Raw genomic sequence first — 17,027 nt, forward strand, 5'->3', positions numbered from 1 at the left:
GAGTGTGTGAATAATTTAAGTACACAACAGACTGTTAGACTGCAAGGTTTGAATCATCAAAGAGGTTAAGTGTAAAAAAGAGGTATTTGAAATGCTAATGAATGAGCTAAGTAAAATGGAATTCGCAATTTTAGATAAGGGAAGAGGTTGTTGACTGTTCAAAGGGACATGGTAAGATGTCGACAACTGGCAAGATAAATAAGGCAAAGTTATTATGTCTCTTTTTCCCAAAATGTTGGCCATAATGAAAGATTTTTATATCCTGGGAAAAGTAACTTCAAAAGACAAGTTGAAACAATGGAATTTACAAATTAAAAAGGAGAAAATATATTTAAAGAAAGATGGAACGCTGTATGGGGATGACCATGTGAGATCTTGAAAGGTACACTGTGTGAAACAGACTTGTGAAAAAGCCTCTAGCCACCCTGGAGAAGTTTGCTGTTCCAGTAACCAGGGTTATGTTAAAGGCCTTTAGGGTTCCATTGTCGAGTGAGGGGGAGAGAGAAGGTGTGAAATATCTCCCTTACAGCAACAATAGGTGCTTGTGGTAACCTTGCTGAATGTTTTATAGATTAATAATCTGTTTTGGACTGTTGCCTGAAAGGCTTATGTAATTGGGAGTCTAGTTAAGTATGAATCTTGTGGGAACTATCATAAAACTCAATGTAAAAACTGTGTAACGGAAATCTTGTGTGTTTAAGTTTTCTTCTCTTTTGTTAATGTTTTAATTTAATCTTTAAAGTCTCTAAAGGTGGTAGTGGATTCATTACTTCTGACTTCAGTGCACAAACCTTCTCATAATAAATACAAATTGCAAAATCATTGTGATAGCCTGGCCAAGTTTCCCTCTGGGATTTGGTCAGCCTAGCAAAAACCACCTGCCATGTCATAACGTAAGTTTAAACTGTGATCAAATAACTGTTTCCTGTTTATATTTTTGTGTTAGTAATATTTTTACTTGTGAATTTTTTTTCAGTACCTTACATAATTGGAACTGCACTCCAGCCCAGTTATGTTATTACTTTCCTTGCTGCTTTTCACTCATTCTTTGTGATCTGTCTACTCAGCACGGTCACGGGTCATTTAACTTGTTCCATTTAAATAGGACTGGTTTTTTCGAGTGTTCGACTTTTTCTAAAATATATGCGCTTTATTTTAAAAGTACTTTTTTGAAAGCTCAGTGGTAAATAAATCATGGGATTTAATAGTTACACAATCCGGGAACATACTAGGTTCAATCTGTAATTTGTGTGCAGTTAACCAGTCTTAGCAAGTTAATAGTGGGATGATATCTATTATCTTAAATGGGAAGGAGAAAAAGTGAACAGAATGTGCGCTCCTGTTTGCTCTTAACTACTCTGTTAAAATTGTGCATGTGGGTGCCAGTAGATAGTTGGGTTGGGGTTTGCCACCATTTTACGTGATCATATACCCTAGATCATGTGCAGATTCTTATGAAAGGTACATTGTACATGAACGCATGCTACTTCGAGAACTGTGCTGCAGCACTTAGTAGAGAATATTTCAAAAGTGGGATGCATGTAGAAGCAAGGATAATTAAATTTCAGTGTTATGTTGAATGCTTAACTAACAACAATATGTGATGTATGCAGTTTCCAAAGTTACTTGAGAATGGTATCTAAAGGCACTGCTATGTCACTCAAGCAGTGACCAGGAACTTCTGAGGACCGCCCCCTGGCTTTTATTGCTCCCTGTTAGTGTACAGTTCCCAATTTAGAGTATAATTTGAGGGAAAGGAATCATCTTTTAGAAACACAATTAATTGTATGGTTTTGTTTTCTCCATATTCTTAGATTGGCTTTTTTTTGTTTCTCATTTGAAGTTTTGCAGGCAGCATCAGCATGAGAATCCTGCCACCTGCTTAACCTCTCAACCCTGTTACCATTCCCATCCTTTCTACATTGCTGTGGTGATAGGATGGGGCTTATAGATTTTAACAAACTTTCACATTACTGAGGGTAGCTGATTGCAAGTGCTGAGTGTTCTCTCTCAAACAGAATTTTATAATGTGCATTGCTACTACTATTACAGGAACTTGCATTTATGTAACACCTTTAGTACAGAAAATGCCCATGGTATTATACAAGGAAAAGATGGAACCTGAGGGCAGGCAGGCATGCCAGCCAGAAGGCAGTTGCAAAGTAAAGGTGGGGGACACAGTGGAAGGAGTTGAAAATGAGGATCAGGGTTTTAAATTTGAGTATTGCAAGGCATGCAATCATGTGAATATACTTTAAGATGGGCTGGTCCATCAAGCCTGATATCAAGACAATGTATGTACCCTCCCATTTGTTACTTTTTGGCCCCCTTCAGGTGATTATCTAAGCAGGTTTGAAACTAAATCTGGGAAATCCCTTTCCTGAACTTAAAGTTCCAGGAGAATACAGTGATCCCAAAATAGACATCCACCACCCCTGATAATTTTTGTACGTGGTGATATTAGGTATAGAAATGAACTCATCCAGCTGATTTGTGAACTTCGACAGTGGATTTGCACTCGGCACACAAGCCTCACCCTTTTTTAATCCCCCTTTTTTCTACATTCATTTTTATTTTTATCCATTTATTTTATTTTATTTTCTTTCATTCATTTATCCATGGTTTTGTCCCCCCCCTTGTATCCCATTTTCTATCCTTTTTCCCCACCACCCCATCCCCAAAGGGCCATCTGTTACTTGTTCTACGTTGTTCTTTCACACAATGCTACCCTTGTTCTGCTATTATCACATTCTGCTTCCTTACCTTTACGCCACTATCAGCACCTTTTTTAGCCCCCTTTGTCCTTTAGTTCATGACGTCTTTGTTAGTCTCTCCTTTGTCCCCACCTATCGCTGGCCTTCTATCCAGCTTCATCTGCTCCACCCCCTTAAACAATATAAATTTCATCACATTTCCACTTCTGTTCAGCTCTGAAGAAGGGTCATATGGACTCGAAACGTCAACTCTGTTTCTCTCTCCACAGACGTTGCTAGACCTGCTGAGTTTTTCCAGCATTTTCTGTTTTTGTCTCAGATTTCAGGCATCTGCAGTATTTTGCGATTATCTTAAGCTGGTAATTTGCTTTTCATGTCAGTAATCCCTTGTATATATTTTTTTTAAAAGTACTTGCATTTATCCTAGCCCTTGCATAGCTTGTGCACCTGATTCCTTTCGTTCCCTAACCTATCTCATTCAAATAATCTATCTACATAGACACTGTGAAGTCCCTTCACCATTCTAAACAGGTAGCAGTGATCTGCCTGGTCCTCTGCTAATTTCTCCACGCTACACGGTTTTTGCTTTCCTCTTCAGTTGCACAAAGGAGCCTCCCATTTTCAATTCAAGTTTTTTTAACACCACCATTCTCTTCCTCCCTTGTGGTCTACATCCCTTTAATCTTCCTTCAGTCACCTCCTTCAGCCAGTTCTCATGCCTTAGAATATGGCCAGTCCAACCTTTTTGCCTTTTCTTGATGATATTCACCAATGATCTTTCCTCCTCCACCATCCTGAGAACTTCTTCATTGCTCTTGTTTTCTTACCAACTGACCCGCTCCATCCTTCTCCAGAACCACATTTAACAACTTTATAGTCTTTGGATGTCTGTTTTCTCAAGGTTCATGTTTCATCCCCTTACAACATTTTAAACACTCGCATTAAATCTAGCTTTCAGTTTGCTTGAGTGAAAAAATCTAGCTGTCTGAGCCAACTGTGACAGCTAAGGGCTTTTCAGTTAGGGATCAATCCAGTAGCTTTCCTCTTCAAGACTCATGAACCTGGATAATTTCTTCCACTTTACTCTCGAACAGTTATTTAATGGGCACGATCAGAGCATATCTAGCAGGATGGCTTTTAATTGTAATATGGCCTGTCACCCTCCACTCTGCGTAAACTCGTGCAAAACTCTGTTGTGCATCTTTTCATGTGCTGAGTTTTATTTGCCCATTGCTCCCATCGTCACTGATCTACACTGGCCGCCCATCTTCCAATACATTCAATTCAGAATCTTTAGTCTCATGTATGAATCCTTCATGATTATAGATCAGAGCCTTAACCCATCGCATCTACAATCTCTCCACCCCAACTCTTATTCTAAACCCTTCATTCCTCTCACTCAGCATTGGGGACATTGGCCTTCAGCCACCTCGGCCTTGCTGCTCTTCTGTACTTCCCTGTCACCTTTAAAATTTTCATCAAAACTCGTTTAATTCTAACTTTCAATATACTTGATTGTGGTACACTTGAGAACCTTCGCATAGCTGGGGAGCTCTGCGGGGGTAAGAATTTGAGTTGGTAAGAGTGGCAAGTGTTATGATCCAGTTAGGGACTAGTAACTTTTTGTTTCATGTAGACAAAGTTAGAAATATGTTACCCACTGAGAGAATAATGCCACAAGATTCCATGGTTTTAAACAAATAAAATAAACTTTACTATACAAAGTTAAAGTAAAACAATTTCCAATATCAATCTTGTACTCTAACATTCAGAATTAACATGAGGTAAATATGAATTAATAGGTAAACTATAGGCAAACACACCACACTGCACAATAAATGGCAGATGTGACCAAGACACGGATTTCTCAGCAACCGACCCAGGCGTCAGTGACCACTGTGAGTCAGAAAATCTCGTTAAAACTCTCTCCCCCTCACAAGAGATTTCAACTCTTCACTTTCGAAGATCTAGCTTCTGAATTTCCTCAAAAGCCACTCCAGCTTGGACTACCTCAATGACTGCTCACCTCCTGATGTTTCAGTCTCTCCACCTGAAACTGCATTCCACAGGATTCACAAAGCTACGCTCCTGCCTCTAATTACTGGCACAATTCTAGATATTTCACAGGCAGCTAGCTTCGCTAAGCTGGAACTGCCCCGGGTTTCTCCAAACTCCAGCCTCCTGGCTGCACCAAGCTATAAATGGCTCCCAGGTTTCTCTGAATCCTAACTGCCTGACACGGAACCAGTGACCTTCTGCCACCTTCTCAGCTTCCCAGGACTTCTCTGAGCCCTAACTGTCTGGAACCTGCTAACAGCTCCCAGACCTTTGTGAGCAGCAACGAGGCTGCAATCAACCCCCTCTCTGAGCAAACACAGGTAAATTGAAACCAGAGAACCATCTTAAGCTCCACCCATCTCCATGGCAACATAGTCTTTCAGGGTTCACTGAATGCTTTTTAATTAATTTAGCTCTAACTCACAAAACACAACACCTCTCTGGACTGCATTTCTTTGCAAGCGGTGTATACTTCACGTCTCCAGTTCTCCAGCTAAGTAAGTCCACCTGCTGTTTTATGGCCCCCATCTCTTCTATTCTGGCTTTTTTTTTAGGTGTTCCGGCAATCTCTGAAGCCCAGCATCTTAATTACCTTCACAACAATTTTGCCAGAGCTAAACATTACCTGTGAAATACTAACATAAACTATGAACTAGACATTCATCACACAAGGTTAAGGTGGCTGGTCAGGATGAGTCAGGAAGTCACTGCCATGAAATGGCAATTGCACTGACTCAGTTTGTTTCATAAGGGGCTATAAAATGTATTAGCAAGTCTAATAAACTTTTCCAAGAGAGCAGCTCTATGGGTAACTGCATCATGTGACGCATGATAATAGCCTGCGCTTTTCCTGGTTCAAAATGCATTTTCATTTATTCCTACTTATGAAGTGCCTAGGGACATTTTTACATTAAAGTTGCAAAAATATTGCAAACAGTTGTCACAGTCATTATCCTTTTGGGAGAGGGGGTTATGCAAGGAACAAACTTATTGCAAGGCTCGAACTTCAAATTCCTGTACTGTACTGAGTTAATGGATCACAATTAGGACAGAAGTAGGAACACACCTGACCTGTGCCAAGATCAATCGGAGCTGTTCATGATTGTTTTTTGCTCACCCCTCTAAGAAGTGCATGTATGTAGGTGTTGAGCGAGGAGAGTATAGATATGACTGATATTCCTCACAGTCAAATAGTTTGCTATTAATGACTGGCTTGGCTCTCATAATTTGAGACGTGGACGAGACACCACAACATCCTGGAAGAGTTTATTTGTCGGGATGTTAGTAGGATACAGGCATCTCAAGGCCAACAAGAACTTCTGTATTTCTATATTGTCATAATAATAAAGTTATTCAAATATTTTCAGCCTGAGGGATAGACAGGGTAGATGCAGTTAAGCTGTTTCCAATGGCTAAGGGGTCTTGAACCAGGGAACACAATTCAAAGTAAGAGGGAAGCCACTTAGGACTGAGATGAGGAGATTTTTTTTTTTTTACAGAGGGTTGTGAATCTTTGGGACCCTCTACCTCAGGACAGTTAAAGCTCAGTCATTGAGTATGTTTAAAGGAGAGGTTGACAGATTTCTAAGTACTAATGACATAAAGGAATATGGGATGGTGTGGGGAGAAAGACGTTGAAGTGGACGATTAGCCGTGATTGTACTGATTGGCGGAGCAGGTTCGACCACCTGAATGGCCTACTCTCCTCCTATGTTCCAACCAACTAATTTGGGATCAACTTTGTTTTTTACTAAATGGATTTTGGTGGTTGAAAACTAGCTTTTCTAACCAATGCAAAACCTAAATTCAGAAGACTGACCGTTGCAAAATGCATATACAACATCAGTAACTAGACCCTTGCAATCATTGCTTCTGATGTGCATTGTTAGTGGCTATGCATCTCACTGAAAAACTGTTGAAGAAGGCTCCATTATGTCATGCCGCTCATTGCAGTCTTTTTGGCACAGTTCCCAAAAATAGTATTTGGGAGATTTTTTTTAACATATATTTGTGCTAAATTTGAAGTCAGTTGTTTCCATTTTTGCTAGGTGGTCTTTTCACTGCTCCACAGCAATAGTTAAAAATGTTTGGAGTTCTTTTGATGAGCCAAAGTGACTATTCTAATGTGATGTAGTTCCAGCAGTGCTTCGGTTCAACTTCAAACTTCCGAAAGCCTGTCTGATCCAGTGAAGTTTGTTTTTCTAAATGTTGGTTGAAGTGCTTTAAAGTGCTATGTTGGATCATCTGAACAAAACTGCATTGAAGCGTGAGCTGAATTTTGTAGATTTTAATTTGCAGGTGTGTAGATATATTCAAAATGTGGCAGCCTTGCAGATCCAGATGTTTGCCGGAGGAATTGGCGAGCATTCACTGAATTCTTCCCCAGTTAGCTCCATTAATGAGAATTTATTTTTCTATATCTAAATATAAAATCTGTCTTATATATTTATCACTCCTGGTCTCCATGGGAGGTTTGACTTGCCTATGCTGCTGGAATTTTCCGTCACTGCTGAGATATCTACGGATTAGACTTTCTGCCCACTGATTTTTCAGCTGGGTATCTTCCTGTCCTGTGGCCAGCCTGCACAGAATGTACCCACCTGTATGTAGGCCAGTATATGCAAAGGAGTTTGAATTGAGGAAAGCATATCCTCCAGCATAGTTCTCAGCATTTGTGTTACTTGAATGAGGGACACCAGTTGGTTTCAGGCTCTCAGCATTTGGAGGTGAATGGAGGGAGACCTGATTTTTTTTCTGACGACCAAGCTTGTGCAAGTAATTAAAAAATGATGCAGGAAGAACAGAGGCTGTCTGCATCCCTGTGCTGCAGCCGGTTTTGGAATTAACTCGTTACCTTTTTATGCAAATTAGCAAGCTCAGAAGTTCTGTTACCCTCATAAAGCACCCCAAATAATGGGGGATTGACAGAAACAGTAAGTATAGGCCTATGTTTGTATTTAAGCTGCTCAGGATCTCACCAATACAGCAGTATTCCTCTGTCAAAACGCCAGCTCCAGAAGCTTATTTTTAGAACCCAAATGCTCAAGGTAAAAGTTGAGAGCCACACACTGTTTTTGCCAGTCTCCATAATGAGACACCAAAATTAGGTTTTGCACTATAGTTTAAAAAGCTCTTGCTTTTCTGGGCACCGCCACAGATTAGTTGCCAATTCAGGAAAAGCCAGATTGTTTGCCTTCTCCCTTTCAAACAACTATCATTATTTTGAAGCAGAAGAATGGATTATAAGAACATCAAAACATAAATAAGAAACGGTGTGGACCGTTTGGCCCCTCAAGCCTGGCCCACTATTCAATAAGATCATGGCTTTTTTTTATTCATTAGTGGGATGTGGGCGTCACTGGCTAGGCCAGCATTTATTGCCCATCCCTAATTGAGAGGACATTTAAGAGTCAAGCACATTCCTGTGGGTCTACAGTCGCATGTAGGCCAGACCAGGTAAGGACAGCAGATATCCTTCCCTGAAGGGCATTAGTTGAACATGGTAAGTTTTTACGACAATCAACAATGGTTTCATGGTCATCATTAGACTTTTAATTCCAGATTTTTATTAAATTCAAATTTCACCATCTGCCGTGGTGGGATTCGAACCCACATCCTCAGAGCATTACCCTGGGTCTTGAATACCATTCAATGATAATACCACTATGCCACTGCCTCCCAGCTGATCTGATTGTGGCCTTCACTCTACTTCCTTGCCTGCCCCCCATAACCCTTGATTCCCTTGTAGATAAAAAATTTATCTAACTCTCATGAATATATTCAATGACTAGTGTGCACTGCTCTTTGGGGTAGAGAATTCCAAAGAGTAACGACCCTCTGAGAGAAGAAATTCCTCCTTGTCTCCATTTTCAATCAGAGACCTCTCACTTTGAAACTGTGGCCCCTAGTTCGAGATTCCTCCACACGGGAAACATCCCCTCGGCATCTACCCTGTCAAGCACCCTGAGCATTTTATATATTTCGATAAGATCGCCGCCCAGTCTTCTGAACTCCAGTGAGGACAGACACAACCTGCTCAAATGTATTTCATAAGACAACCCCTTCATCGCAGGGATCAATCTTGTGAATTTTCTTTGAACTGCCTCCAATCCAAGTGTACCCTCTAAAAGTAAGGAGTCATGGACAGAATTTGTGTGTTTCCTTTTACTGCCTGTGATCAGTATGTTTATATGTAAGAGGTGAATGTTTTCTTACCCTCGGAGTGAGTGTCCAAATTAAATAATTACAGCAGCAAGTTTTTGTAAGTTTAAAAATAAAGAAGCTTATTTATTATCACACACCTATCTTGAATTTAATGCAATGTGTCACTCGCTCATGTCTTTCACACACAAAGCTTAGTAATATACTGTTACAGCTTACAATTATCTCAATCTCTTTCATGTGAGGCCTGTAGTTTCTTATAGAGTCATAGAGGTCTATAGCACAGAAAAAGGCCCTTTGGCCCATCGAGTCTGCACCGGTCAAACAAGTACCTAACTATTCTAATCCCATTCTCCAGCACTAGGCCCATAGCCCTATATGCCATGGCAATGCAAGTGCGCACCCAAATACTTCTTAGATGTTATGAGGGTTTCTGCCTCTACCACCCTTTCAGGCAGTGAGTTCCAGGTTCCCAACACCCTCTTGGCAAAAAAATTCTTCCTCACATCCCCGCTAAACCTCCTGCCCTTTACCTTAAATCTATGCCCCCTGGTTATTGATCCCTCCACCAAGGGGAAAAGCTCCTTCTTCTCTACCCTATCTATGCCCCTCATAATTTTATACACCTCAACCATATCCCCCCCTCAATCTCCTCTGCTCTGGAGAAAATAACCCCAATCTATCCAATCTCTCCTCATAACAAAAACCCTCCAGCCCAGGCAACATCCTGGTAAATCTCCTCTGCACTCTCTCTAGTGCAATCACATCCTTCCTATAACGCGGATTCCGGAACTGCACGCAATACTCTAGCTGTGGCCTAACCAGCGCTTTATACAGTTCCAGTATAATCTCCCTGCTCTTATATTCTATGCCTCAGCTAATAAAGGCAAGTATCCCTCCTTTACCACCTTATTTACCTGCTCCGCTACCTTAAGGGCAGATGGACATGCACACCAAGGTCCCTCTGATCCTCGGTACTTCCCAGGGTCCTACCATTCATTGTGTATTCCCGTGCCCTGTTTGTTCTGCCCAAGTGCATCACCTCACACTTACCCAGATTATATTCCATTTGCCACTCATCAGCCCATCTGACCAGCCCGTCTATATCCTTCTGTCATCTAAGGCTATCCTCCTCCCTATTTACCACCCCACCAATTTTTGTGTCATCCGCGAACTAACTGATCAACCCTCCAACCTTCAAGAATAAATCGTTTATATATACCACAAACAGCAAGGGACCCAACACCGATCTCTGTGGAGCCCCACTGGATACAGGCATCCAGTCACAAAACCACCCCTCAACCATGACCCTCTGCTTCCTGCCACTCAGCCAATTCTGGATCCAATTTGCCAGATTGCCTTAGATTCCATAAGCTCTTACCTTCATTATCAGTCTCCCATGCCGGACCTTATTAAAAGTCTTGCTGAAGTCCAAGTAGACTATATCAAGTGCATTACCCTCATTTGCACACCTGGTCACCTCTTCAAAAAATTCAATCATATTGGTCAGACGTAACCTCCCCTTAACAAAACCATGCTGACTTTCCTTGATCAATCCCTGCATCTCCAAGTGTAGATTAATTCAATAGTTTCCCCACCACTGAGGTTAGACTGACTGGCCTGTAGTTCCCTGGTTTATCCCTTCCTCCCTTCTTGAATAACGGTCCAGTCCTCTGGCACCTCTTCTGTGGCCAGACAGGTATTGAAAATTATTGTCAGCGCTCCTGCTATCTCCTCCCTTGCCTCACTCAAAAGCCTGGGATACATTTCATCCGGGCCTGGAGATTTATCTACTTTTAAGCCTGCCAGACCACTTAGAACCTCCTCCCTTTCTATGCTAATTTCTTTAATTATATCACAGTCCTTCTGCCTGATTTCCATACCAATGTCGTCCCTCTCTCTTGTGAACACCGACACAAAGTATTCATTTAGAACCCTACCTACATCTTCCAGCTCCACACAAATTACCTCTTTGGTCCTTAATGGGCCCTACTCTTTCCCTAGTTATCCTCTTACTCTTAATGTACTTTTAAAATAACTTTGGATTTTCCTTTATTTTACCTGCCAATGTCTTTTCATGCTCCCTTTTTGCTCTCGTAATTTCCTTTTGAAGTTTCCCCCCTACACATTCTATACTCCTCTAGGGCTTCTGTTGTTTTGAGCCCATGGTATCTGCCATAAGCTTCTCTTTTTCCAATCCTGTATATCCCTCGACATCCAGGGTTCCCTGGATTTGTTGGTCCCACCCTTTGTCTTTACTGGAATATGTTGGCCCTGTACTCTCCCTATTTCCTTCTTGAATGAGTCCCGCTGCTCTGTCACAGATTTACCTAAAAGTAGCTGCTCCCAGTCCACACTGACCAAATCATATCTGATCTTAATAAAATCGGCCTTCCCCCAATTTAGAGCTTTGATTTCTGGCCCATCCTTGTCCTTTTCCATAACAACCTCGAATCTAACGGAGTTGTGACCACTATCTGCAAAATGCTCCCCCACTGATACCTCTACCGCTTGCCTGACTTCATTCCCTAAAATTAAGTCCAGGACTTAATTAAGTCTCTTGTAGCACCTTCTACATGCTGGCTTAAAAAGCTCTCCTGGATGTGTTTTAAGAATTCTGCTCCCTCTAAGCCTATCACACTATGACTAACCCAGTTAATGTTAGGGAAGTTGAAATCCCCCACTATCACTATCCTATTATTTTTGCACTTCTCTGAAATTTGCCTACATATCTGTTGTTCTGTTTCTCTCTGACTGTTTGTTTGGGGGCCAAAAGTACACTCCCAGCAATGTGATTGCTCCTTTTTTGTTTTTCAGTCCTACCCATATGGCTTCATTTGAGGAGCCTTCTAAGATGTCATCCCTCCTTACTGCTGTAATTGATTCCTTGATCAATATTGCGATACCCCCTCTTTTACCTCCTTTCCTGTCTTGCCTGAAGACCCTCTATCCTGGCTGCCAATCCTGCCCCTCTCTCGACCATTTCTCTGTGACAGCAATGACATCATACTTCCATGTGTTAATTTATGCCCTCAACTCATCTGCCTTATTTGTCAGACTCCTTGCGTTAAAATAAATACCATCCAACCTTGCCAAACTCCTTTGTGCCTTAACTGACCTATAATTTCTATGCCTTCCAGACTCAACTTGCTCTCTCTCCTAACGCTGTGCATCTCCTCCTGCTGAACCTCCTATCAGAATCCCATCCCGCTGCCAAGTTAGTTTAAACCCTCCGCAACAGCACTAGCAAACCTCCCCGCAAGGATGTTGGTCCCATTCTGGTCAGGTGCAACCTGTCTGCCTTGTACAGGTCCCACTGCTCCCAGAAACGGTCCCAGTATCCCAGAAATCTAAAGCCCTCCCTCCTGCACCATCTCTCCAGCCACGCATTCATCTGGACTAACCTCCCATTTTTATACTCACTAGCACTACTCCAGAGATTACTACCTTTTGAGGTCCTGTTTTTAAATCTGTTTCCTAGCTCCCTAAATTCTGCTTGCAGGATCTCATCCCTCTTTCTACCTATGTCATTTGTACTAATATGTACTACGGTCTCCGTCTGTTTGCTCTCCCCCTTTAGATTGCCCTGCAGCCGTTCAGTGACATCCTTGACCCTGGCACCAGGGAGGCAACACACCATCCTGGAGTCACGTCTATGGCCGCAGAAATATCTGTCCGTTCCCCTTACTATCGAGACTCCTACCACTATTGCTCTTGCCCTCTTTTTCCTCCCTCCCTGTGCAGCTGAGCCACTCAGTACCATGAGCATGGCTGCATTCCCCAGAAGAACCGTCACTTTGACCGTTTTCCAACACAAAAATGGTTCTCGAGTGAGATGCACCCTGGGGATTTCCTGATTACCTGCCTGAAAACCTTTCTTCTGACTGATGGTCACCCATTCCCTCTCTGTCTGCACTTCCGTAAGCTCTGGGGTGACCATGTCTAAAAACGTGCTATCCACGAAACTCTCAGCCTCGCAGATACACCTCAGTGCCTCCAGCTGCTGCTCAAGCTCCTAAACTCGGAGCTCAAGTAGCTGCAGCTGGTGGCACTTCCTGCACACGTAATCGGTCAGTGCGCAAGGAATGTCTAGGACTTCCCATATGTTGCCGGCGGTACATAACACTGGACTGAGCTGCCCTGCCATGTCTCCAGCTGAAAAAAAAACCTTATTTTAAGTTAAATACAGTTTAAAAAAAGCATTAAATTATTTATGTACTTTAAATAAAAACTAGAGCCCTTACCTTTCCTTAGCTTAATCTATTTTAAACTGGAGAAAAACACTTACCCAGTACTCACCGATCAGCTCTCATCTTTGTGCTGACGTCACTTTTTGATGCTTCCCCGCACTTGTTCTGATCTCTCCGCCGTGCTCTTGCGCTGTCTATTTCCAACAAGAACTGACTGCAGGACACCCTTCCCAAACTGCTTCACCATGATGCTGACTGCAGGACACTCTTCCCAGACTTCTTAAATGCAGTTGATGCTTGAAAGTTGAAGTGAATGTCTCATAAAGCAATGGACTCTCAGCAGGCTGAGAGTTTTCTTGTAGTTGAATTTCTGAGGTTGGTTCTCAAGTGAACTTTAACTGGCAGAGATTGGGGAATCCTCCTCTCTGATGGGATTTCCCACTTTCAAGGCATTGCTGTTTATTACCTTGGCTTCTTGCATGACTTGCAGCTAGTTCAATGGCTTTTGGTGGAACTCTGTTAGTAAGCAGCTTCTTTTTGGTTTTAAAACCAACAACAAAACTGGTGTTCTCATTGTGGCTTCCACAAGTTCAAAGTCCTTTTTCTAAACAAAGGTTGGCGTATATGTTGTTTCCATTCATCCTGTGTTGTTATTTGACACCTTGAGATTCTCCCCATCTAGTTTGAATGAGGGAAACCATCGTAATACAATATAAGATTGATAGGATCCATTCATATCTGTCTTACATACATTGAGTTTCGATGTCCCCTTTGTCCAACAAAGGGATGTGTGAATTCCCCAGATGACTGTGAAGGCCCATATTAATTAGGTACATTCGATTGAAACTTGGAACTGCCTGAATCTCAAACTGCCAAAGGTCACATGATTTGCAGCAGTCATTTTAATAGTCTGTTTAGTTCCAGTTTTAGAAGTATTGACTGAAAGTTCATAATATACTGGGACATGACGAAGAAGACAAAAACTACACAGTACTCTAGTACCAATGCCCTGTACAGTTATAGCAACACGTCCCTACTTTTATACTCCATTCCCTTTGCAATAAAGGCTAACATTCCATTTGCCTTCCTTATTACGTGCTGTACCTGCATACTAACTTGTTGTGATTCATGTACAAGGACATCTGAAACACTGTAGCATTCTGCAGTGTCTCTCCATTTAAACAATACTCTGCTTTTCTATTTTTCCTGCCAAATGGACAACTGCACATTTCCCATGCTACATTCCATCTCCCAAATTTTTGCCCACTCACTTAACCTAGCTATATCCATTGGCAGACTCTTTGTCCTCCTTACCAGTTGCTTTTGTGTCTATCTTTGTATCATCCACAAATCTAATGACAGTGCACTTGGTCCCTTCATTCAAGTCATTGCTAGTTTATTCTCGTGTTCTAATTTTTCCCTCTTTACTTTTTTTTACTCTTTCTTTGCTGGTTTCTAAACTTTTCCCAACCTTCTGACCTACCACTAATCTTCACAGCATTGTATATCTTTTCTTTCAATTTTATACCATTCTCAACTTCCTTATTTAGCCACGGATGGCATGCCCTTCTCATAGGACCTTTCTTTCTCAATGGAATATATGTTATTTGAGAGTTATGGAATATGTCCTTAAAATGGCTACTCCTTCTATTTTCCTAGTCTACTGTAGCCAACTCTATCTTCATACCCTTATAATTGCCTTTATTTAAATTTAAGACCCAAGTTTTTCATCCTCAAACTGAATGTGAAATTCATCATGCTAGAGGATCCTTTAATTTGAGGACATTAATTAATCCTGCTTCATTGTACAGCACCAGGGCTGAAATAGCCTCTTCTCTGGTTGGTTCAAGAAGATATTCTAAAAAACCGTCCAGGGTACATTCTATGAAGTCAGCCTCGAGGCTACCCTTGCCAATTTGATTTGTCCAGATCAAAATCACCCACGATTATTGCAGTAGCTTCCTTAAAAAGCTCCATTATTTCTTGATTTATTCTCTGTCCGGCAGCATAGCTACTGTTAAGGGGCCTATCAACTACTCCCACCACTGCCTCCTTTCCTGTGGTATTTATTTTTTCTCTCCACCCACGATGATTCTACATCTTGATCTTTCAAGCCCAGATAATTTCTCAGTACTGTGCTGATGTCACCCTTTACTAACAGAGCTACTCCACCTCCTTCCTTTTCCTTTCTTCTAAATTGCCAAATACCCTTGAATGTTCAGTTCCCAGCTTTGGAAATCCCAATTATTTGCGAACAGAATGAAGCCAAAAGATTCCATGGCTGAAAACAATGTGACAATCTTTCTGGGCTCTCACATAAGGAATGGTCTTAACATCATTGGACCTTGCCAGTGCCCACTGTGCATCACTTGACTTGTGGGGGTAGAATTAATGGGTACAAATTGGAGACCTGCAAAATATGGTTTTGGAAATCTGGAGAGAAACATTATTAGTTATGTTTTACAAATAGAAACATAGAAACTAGGAGCAGGAGTAGGCCATTCGGCCCTTAGAGCCTGCTCCGCCATTCATTATGATCATAGCTGATCGTCCAGCTCAATAGCCTGCTCCCGCTTTCTCCTCATACCCTTTGATCCCTTTTGCCCCTAGAGCTATATCTTAACTCCTTCTTGAAAACATACAATATTTTGGTCTCAACTACTTTCTGTGGTAATGAATTCCACAGGCTCACCACTCTCTGGGTGAAGAAATTTCTCCTCATCTCAGTCCTAAATGGTCTACCCCATATTCTCAGACTATGACCCCTGGTTCTGGACTCCCCCACCATCAGGAACATCCTTCCTGCATCTACCCTGTCTAGTCCTGTTAAAAATTTTGTAGGTTTCTATGAGATCCCCCCTCATTCTTCTGAACTCCAGCGAATATAATCCTAATCGACTCAATCTCTCCTCATATGTCAGTCCCATCATCCCAGGAATCAGTCTGGTAAACCTTTGCTGCAATCCCTTTATAGCAAGTACATCCTTCCTCAGATAAGACCAAAACTGAACACAATATTCCAGGTGTGGTCTCACCAAGGCCCTGTACAATTGCAGCAAGACATCCCTGTTCCTGTACTCTAATCCTCTGGCTATAAAAGCCAACATACCATTTGCCTTCTTTATCGCCTGCTGCACCTGCATGTTTACCTTCAGCGATTGGTGCACAAGGATACCCAGGTCTCATTGCACATTCCCGTCCCTCGATTTATAGCCACTCAGATAATAATCTGCCTTCCTGTTTTTGCTACCAAAATGGATAACCTCACATTTACCCACATTATACTGCATCTGCCATGCATTTGCCCACTCACTCAGCTTGTCCAAATCACACTGAAGCAGCTCTGTATCCTCCTCACAGCCCGCCCTCCCACCCAGCTTTGTGTCATCTGCAAATTTGGAGATGTTACATTTAGTTCCCTCATCTAAATTATTAATATATATTGTGAATAACTGGGGCCCCAGCACCGATCCCTGCGGTACCCCACTAGTCACTGCCTGCTATTCGGAAAAAGACCCGTTTATTCCTGCTCTTTGTTTCCTGTCTGCCAACCAGTTTTCTATCCATCTCAATACTCTACCCCCAATCCCATGCTCTTTAATTTTACATACCAATCTCTTATGTGGGACTTTGTCGAAAGCTTTCTGAAAGTCCAAATAAGCCACATCCACTGGCTCCCCCTCATCAACTCTACTAGTTACATCCTCGAAAAATTCCAGTAGATTTGTCAAGCATGATTTCCCTTTGATAAATCCATGCTGACTCTGTCCAATTCTGCCACTGTTTTCCACATGCTCAGCTATTAAATCTTTTAGAATGGACTCTAGAATTTTTCCCACTACCGACGTCAGGCTGACTGGTCTATAATTCCCTGTTTTCTCTCTGCCTCCCTTTTTAAATAGTG

General features: G+C 41.8%; 1 protein-coding gene across 5 annotated transcripts in view; it reads left to right on the top strand.

Moving 5' to 3' along the window:
• Nucleotides 1–17,027, top strand: part of mbd5 (methyl-CpG binding domain protein 5) — a 246,082-nt gene that overhangs the window by 102,646 nt on the left and 126,409 nt on the right. The gene's annotated exons all lie outside the window — the stretch shown is intronic.

The sequence above is a fragment of the Cetorhinus maximus genome, chromosome 11 (genome assembly GCF_964194155.1).
Source record: "Cetorhinus maximus chromosome 11, sCetMax3.hap1.1, whole genome shotgun sequence".
NCBI classification, from domain to species: Eukaryota; Metazoa; Chordata; class Chondrichthyes; order Lamniformes; family Cetorhinidae; genus Cetorhinus; species Cetorhinus maximus.